Raw genomic sequence first — 14409 nt, forward strand, 5'->3', positions numbered from 1 at the left:
GCTTAGCAATCATGGATCCAGTAGTAATTTTGTGACCAATTGTGGATGTTTTGTGATAGCATACTGTTTTCAATCTCCATTATGAGCATCGTTCTTCAAATTTTCAAATCGGAATTTTTGAAAATATCTATTTTTATGGGGGAAAACAAGTCTATAGAATCCTAGTTCAAAATGAAGACATAAGTAATACTTATTGAGTAAGTACCACATGTAAAGATAATGTATGACAGTCTAGTTGGTTAGCCAAAAGGCAAAAGGGGTTTTCCATGGTTGGTCCGGGTTAAGATAAAGAGCAAGAAAATGATTGTGGTTTTGCTTAAGGTAATTATGGAGGACTTTGATGATTCTTTTGGATCTGGCTTTAAGGGTCAGGGTTTTTATTTGGTCTTTTATGCCTGAAGGAAGGTTTTCTATCATATTAAGGATATCATCAAGGGCTAAATAGGATGAGTCTAAGGATAAGGACGGGTCTGTAATATGATATACACACAAAGGTGGAGGAATAATTGTGGTGTTAATGGTTGGGGGCTTCCTAGAAAGGTAGTCAGTGATCAGGTTGTCTTTTCCTTTGTTGTGCTTGACTTGGAAGGACCATTATGAAAACCAATTTGACCATCTAAGCAACTGAGAATGAGGGAACATTTTTCGCTTGAACTGAAGCATTTTTGGAAAAGACATGTCCATTTCTACTAGGAAGTTATGTCTGAGGAGATGAAACTGGAATTTTTCAATTCCATGTTTTATTGTGAGTATTTCCTTGAAAGTGGAATGATAATGAAGTTCTGAATGCTTGAATGCACCACTTTTATATCCACATATGTTTCTTTTTCCATCATTTTCTTCAAAAAGGGCTAATGCCCAGTACTCATTATTTGCATTTGTCTACAGAAGTCGTTTGCTTGGTCCTGGAATTTGTAGCAAGGGAAGCTTTTTTGCTAATTTCTTCAATTGCAAGACTGCTTCTGTGTGAAAAGAGTTCCATTCTGGAGGGGCTTTCTTCGGGAGTTAAGCTAAATAGTTCCTGTATCTGGAGATCTTTGGGATGAAGTCGGACATGTAATAAACAATTCTAAGAAACTTTTGTATCTGTTTGGCATTTGTGAGCTTATCTGAAAATTCAACAAGAGAGGCAGCAATGTGTGGTTGCAAAGTGTATTTCCCGTCTAAGATACTTCCAATAATTCTATAGAAGACTGTCCAATAACCATTGTAGACATCGCATTTTGTACTCGTTAATAAATTTTGGTCCTCGGCCTTAATGATGAGCTTGACATATGTCAACCAAGGGTAACTAAAGAGTTCACAATAGTTTGGAAGTAATCACAACTTAAAAGTGTTCAAATCGCTTTGAAATTGATACTAAAAAATGACCTTTACTCACTATTTTGACCATAAATTTTGATGCACAAAGAATTTTTAAGTAAGGTGTATTTCATTGGAAAGTAGACATATTGGGCTTCAATTTGAACACACATTTGCCTAATTTGGACTTATATTGAGTAAGTTATGACCATTTGAGGTTGGGCCAACTAGGCAGTCCAATATGCTGGGTTTTAAAACTTCATTTTAAGGGCCCAAAACATCATGCTTTGATGTGAGCCGGCCCATAGACCTTGAGAACGTCCAAAGATCATTAAATAGCCCTAAAAACCCTAATGTTAACTTATAAATACTCATCTTATGTCTTCAATCAAAACGCTAGCTAGAGAGAGTTATTTTTTAGCCTCCATCTTCTTTAAAACCCTAATTCTCTTTTCCAAAACTCACACATAGCCCCTTAGCATGTTTTTTACAAATTAAAAACCTATCTTTAGTTAGTTCTAAGGTAGAAAGTTTATTCTCCAATTTGTTTTCATTTTTTTTAATTAAAGTTTGTTCTTGAGTTGTGATTACCTAAACTATTGTGTTCTTTTGATTATTATTGTCCTCAATCTAATTTTTGTGTTGTAGGCACTGAGGGTCAGTTAAACAACTTCAAATCTATGATTCTAAAGTAAGGTGAGCTGCTTTTTCATGGTTTTCCACTTTGTTTAATATGATTTAAATGATTTTCTTGATATAGTTTCTCCATTTGTTATATTTTTTTGTTTGATGTTTTTAATTATGTTTGATGTGTTTTAATATGATTTTAGGTTGTTTATTTTTATATTAGCAGCATGTTTAGATTGTTAGTTTCTTGGTTTTAAGTTTTCGCTTTGTTTCTATGTTTCTGAGTTTTTATGTTTGGGTTTCTAAGGGCATGTCTGTGCATACATAATTCTATATGCGCACGCAGGCTTGAAGTTTGTGTATGCAGGCTTATGTATACGCACACATACTTTAGCCCAGAAATCCTAATTCGGGTTTTTTTTTACTTTTTTTCTTCTTCTTTATTTCCTTGTGTCATATGCCTTTGTTTTGGCTCCTTTTTATGTTTTTGAGTCTCTGTTCCTCTGTTTAATTATTTGTTTGCCTCTAACATGCTAAATTAGTGTTTCTTTTTCTTTTCTTGCTTTAATACTATGAACATGTATTCACATGTCCATTCATTGATGCATAAGTACTAAGATGCAGTAAGGTAAGTAAGATAAGTCATGCATCCAACTGAACATGCATTGGATATATATTTAATGATGAGTTAAACATGCTTGGTTGGATGATGTGTTCTTAATGTCTACAATGAAATCACATGTTTCTTTGATGTTGTCATGTCTATGTTTCTGCCCTTGTGATGCCTTGTTGTTTGCTGCCTTAGGTGAGATGATATGATATGCATGATAGATGTATGCTATATTTGATATGAGTTGCCATGTAGATGTATGTTAGGGTTTTTGGATGATTGATATCATGTTGATTGCCAAATGTATGCTAGTGTGTGTGTGTGAGAGAGAGAGAGAGAGAGGGAGAGAGTATAAATAACAAATATTGAATAGACCTTTAATGAAATTAAGACGTAAGACACAATGACTGGAAGTCAACCCACGGGTCGGGTGGGGTTGGGTGCCTAACACCTTCCCATTCTCATACCTAAACTCTGAACCCTACTTTGGTAGTAAGACTAGTCCTTCCACGTAAAGACTTTATATTTATGGTTCCTAGACCTAATCTAGGTGGTGACTCCATCTTTTCTCCGCCTCGGTCTACTCAGCCGAGGTGTACTCCCCTTTTCTTTAAGGAGCAAGCCGCTGCGTCCACAACCATTTTCTTTTTTGAGAGCATAATTCCTTGAGATTTCACTAAATTATAAAATTCAGTGAGCAATTTTTCATGAGAATCTACATCTTTTGAGAACAGAAGAATATCATCCATATAAATTAATGAATTAGTCAAGAGTGGCTGAAACAACGTTACCATTGCCTTTTGGAATTGAAATTGGGCATTTTTGAGACCAAAGGGCATGACTATCCATTTGTAATGGTGATCAAGGATGCAAAATGCTGTTTTGTACCTTTCTTCTAGGTGGACACCTGATTGCCAAAATCTTGGTTTAAGATCAAATTTTGAAAACACTTTTGCATTTGAAAGATGATAGAAGATGGTACTTTTGTTTGGCAAAGGGAATTTGTCATCTGTAAGAAAATAGTTGAGATCTTGGTAATTAATTACCACTTTGAGTTTTACTGGAATTTGCTCAGCGTGTTTGTTGAGATAAAAGGCTTCACATGCCTATGGAAAGGTCGTGGGTTCAATAAGGCCTTCTGTGAGAAGGGTGGATAACTCTTGTTTGGCTAAAGCTAAATGTTCTAGATTCATTCCTCTATGGCTGTCTCTTGTGGGATTTACATCTTCATTCTTTTGAAAGGGATATGTATGAAAAAAATATGGATTCTTCCATAAGGGATTTGGATTTTTAAAGAAGAATTTAGAATGGCTGTTTGCACAACAATCGTTGATGATATGGGTTCTTAAAGAGTCAGAAGGGTCAACAATGAATAGGTGAGGAACTTGAGGCCAGTTGAGGAGATGTTGTTTGTGCAAAAGTCCTTTTGAAGGCCATCTAAGTCTAGGTATTTAATGAAGGAGATCAAATCCTATAAGGTCTCTGCCAGTAAGAAGGGATCCTAGGACTTGATGTCTTATGGTAAGGGCTGGAAAAATTCTAATTAGGATAGACTTACTTTTTTGGGTGATTAAAATGTTTTCTCCATTTACTGCACAAAACATCTGCTTATAGGGTAACCAGAATTCTTTAGGTAAAATCTTAGGATGGAGAATTGTTGTTGTAGCTCTAATGTCAAAAATGGCTATAATTGGAATGGGTTTGGAGTCAATTTCCAGGAGGATATGAACTTGGGCTATGGGAGTAGGACTGGTTAGGGGACTATAATAGGTTGGGATGTATAGATGGTTTGGATTTCTAGGTCTGAGGCATCCAAATTGAGTGAGTCTGAATCTTCTTCTAATGTGGAATATGCCATAACTACTAGGGCTTGAGGAGAGTAGTCATCATCAAGTGAAAAGAGTGATTCTACATCTGAGAAGGGAGTGCATTCTGCATGGATTTGTGCTTGTTCAAGAAGTTTTGTTGCTTTCTCTTTTCTTGGGCAATTCTATGCAAAGTGGCCTGGTTTTCTGCATACGAAACAAACTTTTGAAGTTTTTCATTTGAATTGCTTCCTTTTGAGAAACTTCCATTTTTTATTTCTGAAAAATCTCTTTTTTGGTTCTGCATGGTACTTCTTTTCCAAATGATATTTCTTGAAATGACTTCTTCTTATTGTCAGGCAACTACAGCTTTTCTTATAACACTTTATCTGTAAGTCTTTCTTTTTTCAACTATTCTTGAACTTATTACGAACCCTTTCCATTTTTTAAAGAAATTTTATCTGGTTGCAAAGTTTTTCTAGAGCAATAAGCATGTGTTGATCAATTTCTCCCAAGGAGGCTTGCAGGGTTATTCTTTGGATGTTCATCATGTGAAGAGTTTTGTCTCCTAATGGCTCTGAGAGGGGGTTGGGAAAGGTGCACTTGATGTTTACATCATCCACGCCATTGATAGAATAAAATCGTCTTGACGTTATATCAAAGTGCCTTTCCAAATCCTTCCTTTCAAATGAACAACACTTCATGGCTAGGTATTCTTCTCATGCAACTTCTTTATAATGCGCCAAGAAATTCATTTTGAAGGATTGTGAAAAAGTTTTCTAGCTATACCCATAGGGTTATATTTCATCAAAGGCATGTATGGAGAGTTAAAATGTTTCATAAAACCTTTCACAATGTTTGAAACATCTTCAAACAATTAGAACAGTTATCATAAAATTCTGCAGAAAACTTAGTTTTTACGAGTTTTGACTAGTCGAGAGTTCCTTTCGATCAATCAAATGCTCTGTTCGATCGATCAAACAGGGATCAAGTATCGATCGAAACAGGTAGAGACTCCAGGGTAGATTTCCTTACCATTTCAATCGATCGAGCAAAAGTTTCGACCGATCGAAAATACTGAATTTTGAATTTTCACTTAGAAAATTCCAAAACTTGAATTTTCACTTAGAAAATTCCAAAACTTGAATTTTCACTTTATCAACTTTATGAAACAATAATCTCCAAATTCAAACATCATTATTACAACCTATTGATGTATATACCTATATATACAACAAAAGTTAGTGCTAATTTTTCAGAACGAAAATGAAGATGTGTGTACCCTTATTTTTGCCATGGAATAACAAATTCTAACTCCATTTTAAAAATTGTCTATTTCATCCATTTTATTGTCAAGATTCTATTTTCTAAATTTAGTAGTTTATAAATTGCCACATTATTTAATATTTTAAATGACATAACAAATTATACACATTTAAATTTTATAAAATCTAATCTAGAGAAGGAAATGGACAAGTTTGAAATAGAGAACATTCCTTTTTTATTTATTTGTATATATATATACAAAATATAAATTATATTCTAATATAATCTAAGTGTATATGTGTGTGAATCTTCTTCTTAGAGGCTTGAATCCCCGCCTTTATCCCCCACACCCCACCAGTACTTATAATTGTGGAGTACATGACCACCGCACCAAGGATGCGCGGTGGTGAAATAGAGAACATTCTTGATTGTAGTAAGTGTACAAGATTGAAAATTTGAAAGGATTTGGTCAACTTATAGTTCAATTAATAGAATTGTATAGAAGTCTCAAACCAAAAAAAAAGTTGTAATAAATTAAATTCTAACTTTTTAATTTTGTTATTTTAGAGCAAACGTTTATAACCTATGAGCCTATGACAATATTAATACTCTTCATATATCCATCAAAAGGAAATGATAAAACTTGTTTTTGGTACTCACTTTGTCAATTCTTTTATTTTAGATAACATTTTAATTCATTTATTATTTATATCAAAAGTTTTTCTCGTTACAGCTCCCTCTCTCTCTATCTCTCTCTCTCTCTCATATGATGAAGAAGACAACCTTTGCAATAAAGCAACGTCATTCGGGTACAATAGATGTCAATCCAAGATTTTGCTCCCATCAAATGGGTTGCTTCATTAAAGGGTAGTAAATTATTAGTTAACAATGAATTAGCTCAACTAGTAAAGTTTAATGACGTCGAATAAGAAATAACAAACATGTGTCATAACAATCAAACATGAGTGATTAATTAACATGATCTAAAACCCTAAAGCATTGTACGAATTATAAGTTAATATTATAATAAAATAAAGAAGCAAGAAGAAGGAAAAGAAATGAAAGCAAACCAGGGGTATAGGGCAATGTGGGGGTCTTATAAACTCCTTTGCGGAAATAAACATCGATAAAATTAAGGCCAATGGCCTTATTTTTGACACGAATCTCGCCATCCTTTGGTTCTTCTAGTTCCACATCTTCCCATTTAAGGACTTCCGGACCACCAAGTTCGTGAACTCTAACAGCTTTAACCATTTTTTTGGATGCTGCTTCTGCAATTGCTCGCACTGTTTGCGATACTCTTCTGGCACGTGTAGGTGTAAATGGCAGTGGGTTTGGATTTTGATGGGAATGGAAATGGGAAATTTTTGGTTTTATAAGTACCGATAATAGGTGGTTGCACTGGTGGCACTGATGAATTCCCGGTTTTAATAGTAATTCCATTTTTTTTTTTTTTTTTTTTCCTGCTGATCATGACTTGTAATTTTGTCCTTTTTTATATTTTTAGTCCTGAATGTGGACGGAATAAGGGCAATATGACCATCATGGCAAGTTAATCAATGCTGCTTATTTTCAAATTTTAATTTTTTTTAATCAAATAAAAAAAAATTATTTGATTTTGTTGTGCCAAGTTATGATTTGATTGGTGCATATTTGGGATAAAGAAAAAAAAAGTTATGATTGGTTTATAAATAAAAAAAGAAGTGTTATATCGCTAAAATTACTTTTTTTTGTCTACTCGTAACAACCTGTCATTTAAAATTTATTGTGAAATAGTGAAAGTGATGTTGCTCTAATCATAATTATTTGACATATTAATACACTATGAAATTGAGTGAGTTGAACAAATGTATATAAATAGAGAGATAGTCAGTTTCTTGATCGGTCAAGAGTTTTATGATAAAATGACCCTAGACAACGAGGAAGTAAAACTGTAAAAGTCCAAGCTAATATTTGAACAAAAAAAATTATTTTTAGATCACTCTCTATTTTAAAAATTGTCTATTTTCATCCATTTTATTGTCAAGATTCTATTTTTAGAATTTAGTTGTTTATAAATTGCCACATTATTTAATATTGTCAAAGACATAACAGATTATGCACTTTTAAATTTATAAAATCTAATCTAGACTAGGAAATGGACAAGTTTTGAAATGGAGAACATTCTTGATTGTAGTAAGTGTCCAAAATTGAAGAATTAAAAGGATTTGTTCATCTTATAGTTGAATTTATAGAATTGTATAAAAGTCTAGATCCAATATATATATATATATATATATATATATATATATATATATATTTTGACAAACTAAATTCTAACTTTTTAATTTTGTTATTTTAAAGCAAAATTTAATACGCTAAGAGCCTATGACAATCTAAATACTCTTTATATAGCCATTAAAAAGAAATGAAAAAAAACTTGTTTTTGGTACTCACTTTTTCAATTCTTTTTATATTAGATAACATTTTAACTTTTTTATTATTTATATCAAAAGATTCTCTCTCATTACAGGTCTCTCTCTCTCTCTCTCTCATGTAAAGAAGAAGACAACCACACAACAAAGCATTGTCATTGGGGTATAATAGGCGTCAATCCAAGATTTTGCTCCCATCAAATAGGTTGCACTTCACTAGAGAGTAGTAAATTATTAGTTGACAATGAACTTTCTAATGTTTAGATCACTTATAATAGTCTAAAATTTTTCTAAGAAAAAATAAAAATTCTAGAATCTTGTAGTTTAATTATTTAACACCTCCAAATTCTAGGTGTTTTAAAAAAAAAAAAATTCAGGATTCAACCCTCCCCAAACTCTAACTAATACTCCAACTAATGAAAAAAATTTTAAGAAAAAATCACTTATAATAATTAAATAAAAATTGTCATACAAACTAGATTAGACTTACATTGAGAATTGCAAATAAAAATAGAAGAGAAAACTGAGTAAATGGAGACCTAAATAGAAAGTTTTCTTTAAAAATTGGAATAAGTTGAAAAGAGTAAAGATTTACATAACAAGCAATAACGATTGAAGAATTGCCCTCAATATGAATTACTGTAGGAGTTCTACAAAGAACAAATGATCACTACAAGGCAAGGGAATTAACAAAAGTCTAGAATCACAAACTTTAATACAATTTAAACATGTGGCAAACATTAATTAGATTATTTTTCATTAAATACTAGTGGTGGACCCATGTGTAAGTAGCGTAATTCAATCACAAGTTGACTTATCTACAAATCGTGGCAAAGTGTGTGATCCTAGAAGAATTGGAGAATTGATTGTTGATTGGAGACAATCTTGTATAAATGGTAATTTTGCAAGCACTCTCATGAATTGTGAATGGAAAATAGAAATGGTCTCTCAATATTAGAATTTGCTACATTAGAGCTTTGATCAATGATTTCCTTCTATTTTGTAGAACACCCAAAAATATAAAAGCAAGCAAAATGAAAACCATACGTGACATTAAGGTTTAGGGGGATAAGATCCCATATTATTTAAACCCTCTAATTCCCTCCCACTTTAATCCAGACGTGGGACATGTGACTTACATGAACTTTTTAAATACCACAATTAATATCTAGACTAAAATTGGAGGATTTAATTGGAGTAGATCCTTTCTCCAAGTGTAAAAATGTAGAATGATTCTCTAATTCACTATGATAGTTGCTTATTATACCATATAAGCATACAAAATTTACAAGTAAAGCATCTAGGAATCCCAAAAAAAGAACAAAAAATTAGCTGAGTACCTTGAGGCAAAAAAAAAAATTACACAAACCACAAATTACGGGAGAACGCCAATTATGATACAGTTAGAAAAGTTAAAAAACTTGCTAAGAGACAATACAGAATTGAACATAGGGATTTAATCATCGATGATTTCTTCCATATAATCTACCTACTTATGTCTATAGTCTATACATAACATTTAAAAGAGATTAAAGAGGAAAAGGAAGGAAAAAAGAGGGGGATGCTCAACCTGAGAAAATCTACACTCGACGTGAAAGGCATTAAACTAATAGCCATGAATAAAACATGAAGTCTAGCTTTGTAAAGAACAGGTACAGGCAAGCAAAGGGGTCTTCTCCAACCATGATCAAGGCAAAAGCATTGGAGGTTTCCAGTGGGAGAATTCCACAAGGTTTCTATTTACAATAGATCCGCTGTGTAGCCAGAATGTCTCAGCTGACTGGTGAAAATGCTGACTTTCCTTTGAACAAGTTCCCACAAATCCCATGCAGTGCTGAACATGGCTCCGATTCGGGAGCATAAACCCATAGACACCTTAGTTGTCTACCACGGGTAATCATCCTCTCTATATCTTCGTCTGAAAATAAAACCCAAACTTTGAGCTATAACATATTGAAGGAGATTGTAAGCCAAGCAATGATATACAATGGAGCTTGAATTTGACCTGGTACTGGTACAGATTCTAGGTACTCCAACAGTTGGGGACCAGTCTGAGTGGATGGCCATTTTATTGATATCTGTGTGTAATCAATGACATTCTGGAAAGGCAACTCTTCTTGATCCGATATTATCATTGGTATACACTCCTGTTCAGCAGAAACAACATCATTACTTCAAGTATCAACTGGCCAACCTGTGTGTGGGCGCGGGAGTGCGTATATGTACAACCAGAGAGACCACAAAGTACGACTCATAATATCGAAAAGACCAAGATGACTCCCCACGCGAGGCAAGGCAGAACTTGGCATTTCGAAGGTGTTCAAATTACTCTATCCTTCCCAGTATGTCAGGGCCACTGAACTTCAACTCTGGAGATTCCGGCTGTTTATAATATCAATATGCATACTTTGTATCTCTTAAAAGAACACAAGAACTGAAAGCATTCATAATTTAGCATTTCCAAGAGAAAGTGCCCAATGAGACAGTATAGGATTATGCACATCAATGTATCCAATACCAGTGCCCACCCATAAATTACCAGGATAGGGAAAAAATAAATATGTTGCCTAATCAAGGAAATACATAGAACTCATGATCATTATGCATTCTAGGCAATTAACTGATTAAGTTACAGATTAAAGTCAATGCCAAAAACAATGTAATAAATTAAAATGGAAATCTTAAATCTAGACACTGACATATCCATTTCATTGGCTTGAATTCTGGCTTGTTTTCAAAAAGTGAGTTCATGCCAGCCATTTTAATAATGAGCTGCACATTAAAATTAAAAAAAAAAAAAAGGTGATGCTTTAAGAAACTGTAACTAATAAGCTAAAAATAAGCTGACTTTAAGCTTAAACAAACACTAGTAGCACCTCCGTTATGAATATAAACTTTTTTTTTCTCTTTTATAACACAAACTAGCATCAGCATGATACTACTTAGTGTTATTAATTATTAAATAATAATATAAGCCTTTTTGTGTTTCCGAATTCTCATGAACAATGATAATTTGGCAAACTAATAGACAGGTTTTTCTTTTGATTTCTTTAGCAAAAAATTACTACCCAAAGAAACCAAAGAGGGGTGTAGAACCCTATAGGTTATCAATATAAATTTTAATGAACCAGTGTTGATACCCATTTTTGCAAATTTGTATCCAAGAGCTCCCCAAGAGATGAGCTAGAGTATGAATAAAGAGGTAGTAATTGGGCTATATTATAAAGGCCCAAGGAGAAGAGAATGCACAAATAAGGTCCAAGTGATGGCCTAAAAAAGAAGAGTATTTTGAGAATGAAAAAAATAAAGCCCAAAGGTAGACCCATGGGCCCCTTTTGGGAGTGGTGCAATAGGAGGCCATTCTTGAAGAGTAAAATGGGAATTAGAAAAACCTAAAGCTAGAGAAACAAAATAAAGCACAAAGGTAAGCCCACGGGCCCTTTTTGAGAGTGGTGTAATAGGAGGCCCTTCTTGAAGAATAATGTTGAGAACAAAAAAGAGTAATGGGAGACCCTTCTTGACAAGTAAAATGGGTATTAGAAAAACCCAAAGGTAAAGAGAAAAAATGAAGCCCAATAAGTGAGGCCCAACAGAGTTAAAAGAAGAGAAAATGAAGCAAATGGATTAGCAGACCCAACCCAATGTAGTGAATAAATGAAGAGAAAAGAAAGCAAAATGGGTTAGGAAGCCCAATCCAATATATGGCAGAAAGCCCATAATGCCTTTGTATAAGGGGATAAGGATGAATTCTGATTCTGCGGAAGTAAAGTAAGGTGAAACCGTGCAAAGCCACAATGACAAGAAACACATGAAGAAACAAGACAAAATCAAAAGTGGTAAGAAACGCGTAAAGAGGAAATAAGACAAAATAAAAAGCCACTAAAAACGCATGAAGAAGAAGAAGAAGAAGAAGCTAAAGAACGAGAAATGGAGCAGCTGAAGCCTTGTCAACTTGCAACTCAGCCAATGCAAGGGAGGTAGGGCCCACAGCTGAAGAGGAATAGAGGGTGTGATTTGGTGCAAGGGGGAAAAGACCTAGTTTGTTATCTTGCCAAGACCTCTTTTGGGAGATGCTTTGCTAGGAAAGCATATTTACCAATATGGGTAGGAAATTGGTGGGAACCATTTAATGCATGTTAGAGAATGAGGACAAGAGAGATTAATGAGGGTTTGTCATTAAGAGAAAGAGAAAAATAGTGGTTTTGCGGATGGATTGGCTTTTGCCCAAAAGCAAAAAGAAGTTTGTTGCTAAGCAAGTAATGAGACTAAACCCATTGCCAGCGGCCAGAAGATAATGGGAGTGAACCAACCTTTATATGGCTAGAATGTGCTGAGTGCCTTTGGCAGACAAAATGGTTGGTGGAAAGCAAGGGCAAAAAAGGGAAATCACCTAGGATTGATCTTGGGTATAAAAGGAATAGTACCCATGAGCATGAAAGAGACGGCAACAAGAATGAGAGAAGAACACAACATCAATCATGAGGATAGGAACAGAGGTCAAAAGAAGGAACAACACAAAAATCAAGGAAAAGCATACTAAGCAATCTGAATAGGAAGTTAGAAACAATGAGTTGAAAGTGAAAGAAGAGAGAAAGAGGAAAATAAAGTGAAATGTAAAAGAGAATAGAGAGTTAAGAAAGTAGAGTATACACGGTAGACCTAACATGTATCACTAGGCAACCTTTTCCCTCCCTCATCTAAAACCATATTCTTTGTCATCTCAATTGGAAGGATAGCTATTCTAATCTATTCTCCAAAATACATAACTTTATGGCTTTGTAGGGTAATATGGTTAAGTAAGTTGGAGTTTGGGCCCCTTTTTAGTATGTATATTGTGGAAAACACTTTTACTTTTTGTTATTATGTTTGCTGCTATTATTATTTATTTCTGCTGCTAACATTCTCAAACTAACAGTTATTCTGCTGTTACTATATACATATACGTATATATATTCACTTTGTTTAGAGTGTTTGGTCTTGTGTACAAACTAGTTCCAGGGGAATCCCATAGAGAGAGCTAGACCCAACTTCCCTACCCTTGTAGAAAGCCTTAGCCTAATAGTGCAGAAAGGCATCCATAACCAGATTACTTCATTTAAAAGTTGAAAAAGTCATAGATGATGACATACCTTGTCTAGAAATTTCTTGGCAAGCTCTATCAATTGAAGGCAACCAACCTTTTCTTGTGCATGACCTATATAGTTTGCCAAGTACCTTTGCTTTGATAAAGGTAGAGGCCGGAGAAGGGTATCCCCAATTTTAGTCATTCTATCATCAACATTCTTGGGAATTATTATATCTTTCCATGTATTAAAAGAACTTGTGTTCTTCTTCTCAGTCCGATCCCTCCATGCTAATACATTAATAAACATTCTTTAAGTAAAAAAAAAAAAAGTTTGGAAGAGCCACATGGGCTTTAATCTTATAAGTAACTTAAACAAGCCAAATGACTTTTAAATAACTCATGTGATGATCCACGTGTACCTTAATCACATAACTTCATTAAGTATTTTAAACAAGTCAAATGGACATTAAATAGGTCATTGATTGAAAGTAGGAATGGCTATGGGTTGGATTTGGGGTGGGTTTCTTTATCCTCGAACCCGCCCTGCCACCCGTAACTCAAACCTGCCTTATTAACTAAACAAATTTTTTTCTTACCCCCATACCCGCCCCTACGAGCCCCGCAAGCCCTGCTTGCCATGCTCCTTTAGGGCCCAATTTGAAGTCCCTGTCGTGGCCCAATTTATAAAATTAAAAATAACAATCACTATCATTTGACAGCAAAATCACACAAATCTACAATAATTTAATTTCAGATTTCTCATTTTCCTTTTCAAAATCACAAATCCAAATATAGAATTCCTATAACCTTCAAAATACTTTTGACAATGAAATAATACATAAAATCTCAAACCCAAATATAGAAATCTTAAATACATAACCTTCAAAATACATTTGACAATGAAATAATACATAAAAATCACAAACCAAAATACAAAAATCCTAAATACATAACCCAAATACATAAAAATCCTTCATTTTTCCATTTACACCAACACAAAACAGCAATTGATTTGCCCTTTACAACCCAAAAGCTACCATTATTTTAGTCCCTCCAAAAATCCAAAGACAAAACCACAACCTAGAAAACCCAACAAAAATCCCTCCTTTTTCCAATCAAGGTGAGGTGAGGGAGCAGGGAGGAGGGAGCGGCGTCTATAGCAAGGTGGAGGAGTGAGCGGCTCGGTGAGAGAGGCAGGGAGGAGAGAGCAGCATCTATGGCGAAATGGAGGAGTAAGGGGTGCGATGAAGGAGGTAGTGACGATGGATCGCTGAGGTGGAGGAGGGATCGACGATGACAAGGTGGAGAAGGGAGCAGTAG

The 14409-nt window shown here is 34.3% G+C and overlaps 1 pseudogene; it reads right to left on the reverse strand.

The window, feature by feature from the left end:
- Positions 1-9711: 9711 nt before the first annotated feature.
- LOC142623524 (putative glycosyltransferase At5g25310) lies at positions 9712-13396 on the reverse strand (annotated as a pseudogene).
- Between the last annotated feature and the right edge of the window lie 1013 nt (positions 13397-14409).

This window comes from Castanea sativa, chromosome 1 (assembly GCF_040712315.1).
Source record: "Castanea sativa cultivar Marrone di Chiusa Pesio chromosome 1, ASM4071231v1".
Taxonomy (NCBI): domain Eukaryota; kingdom Viridiplantae; phylum Streptophyta; class Magnoliopsida; order Fagales; family Fagaceae; genus Castanea; species Castanea sativa.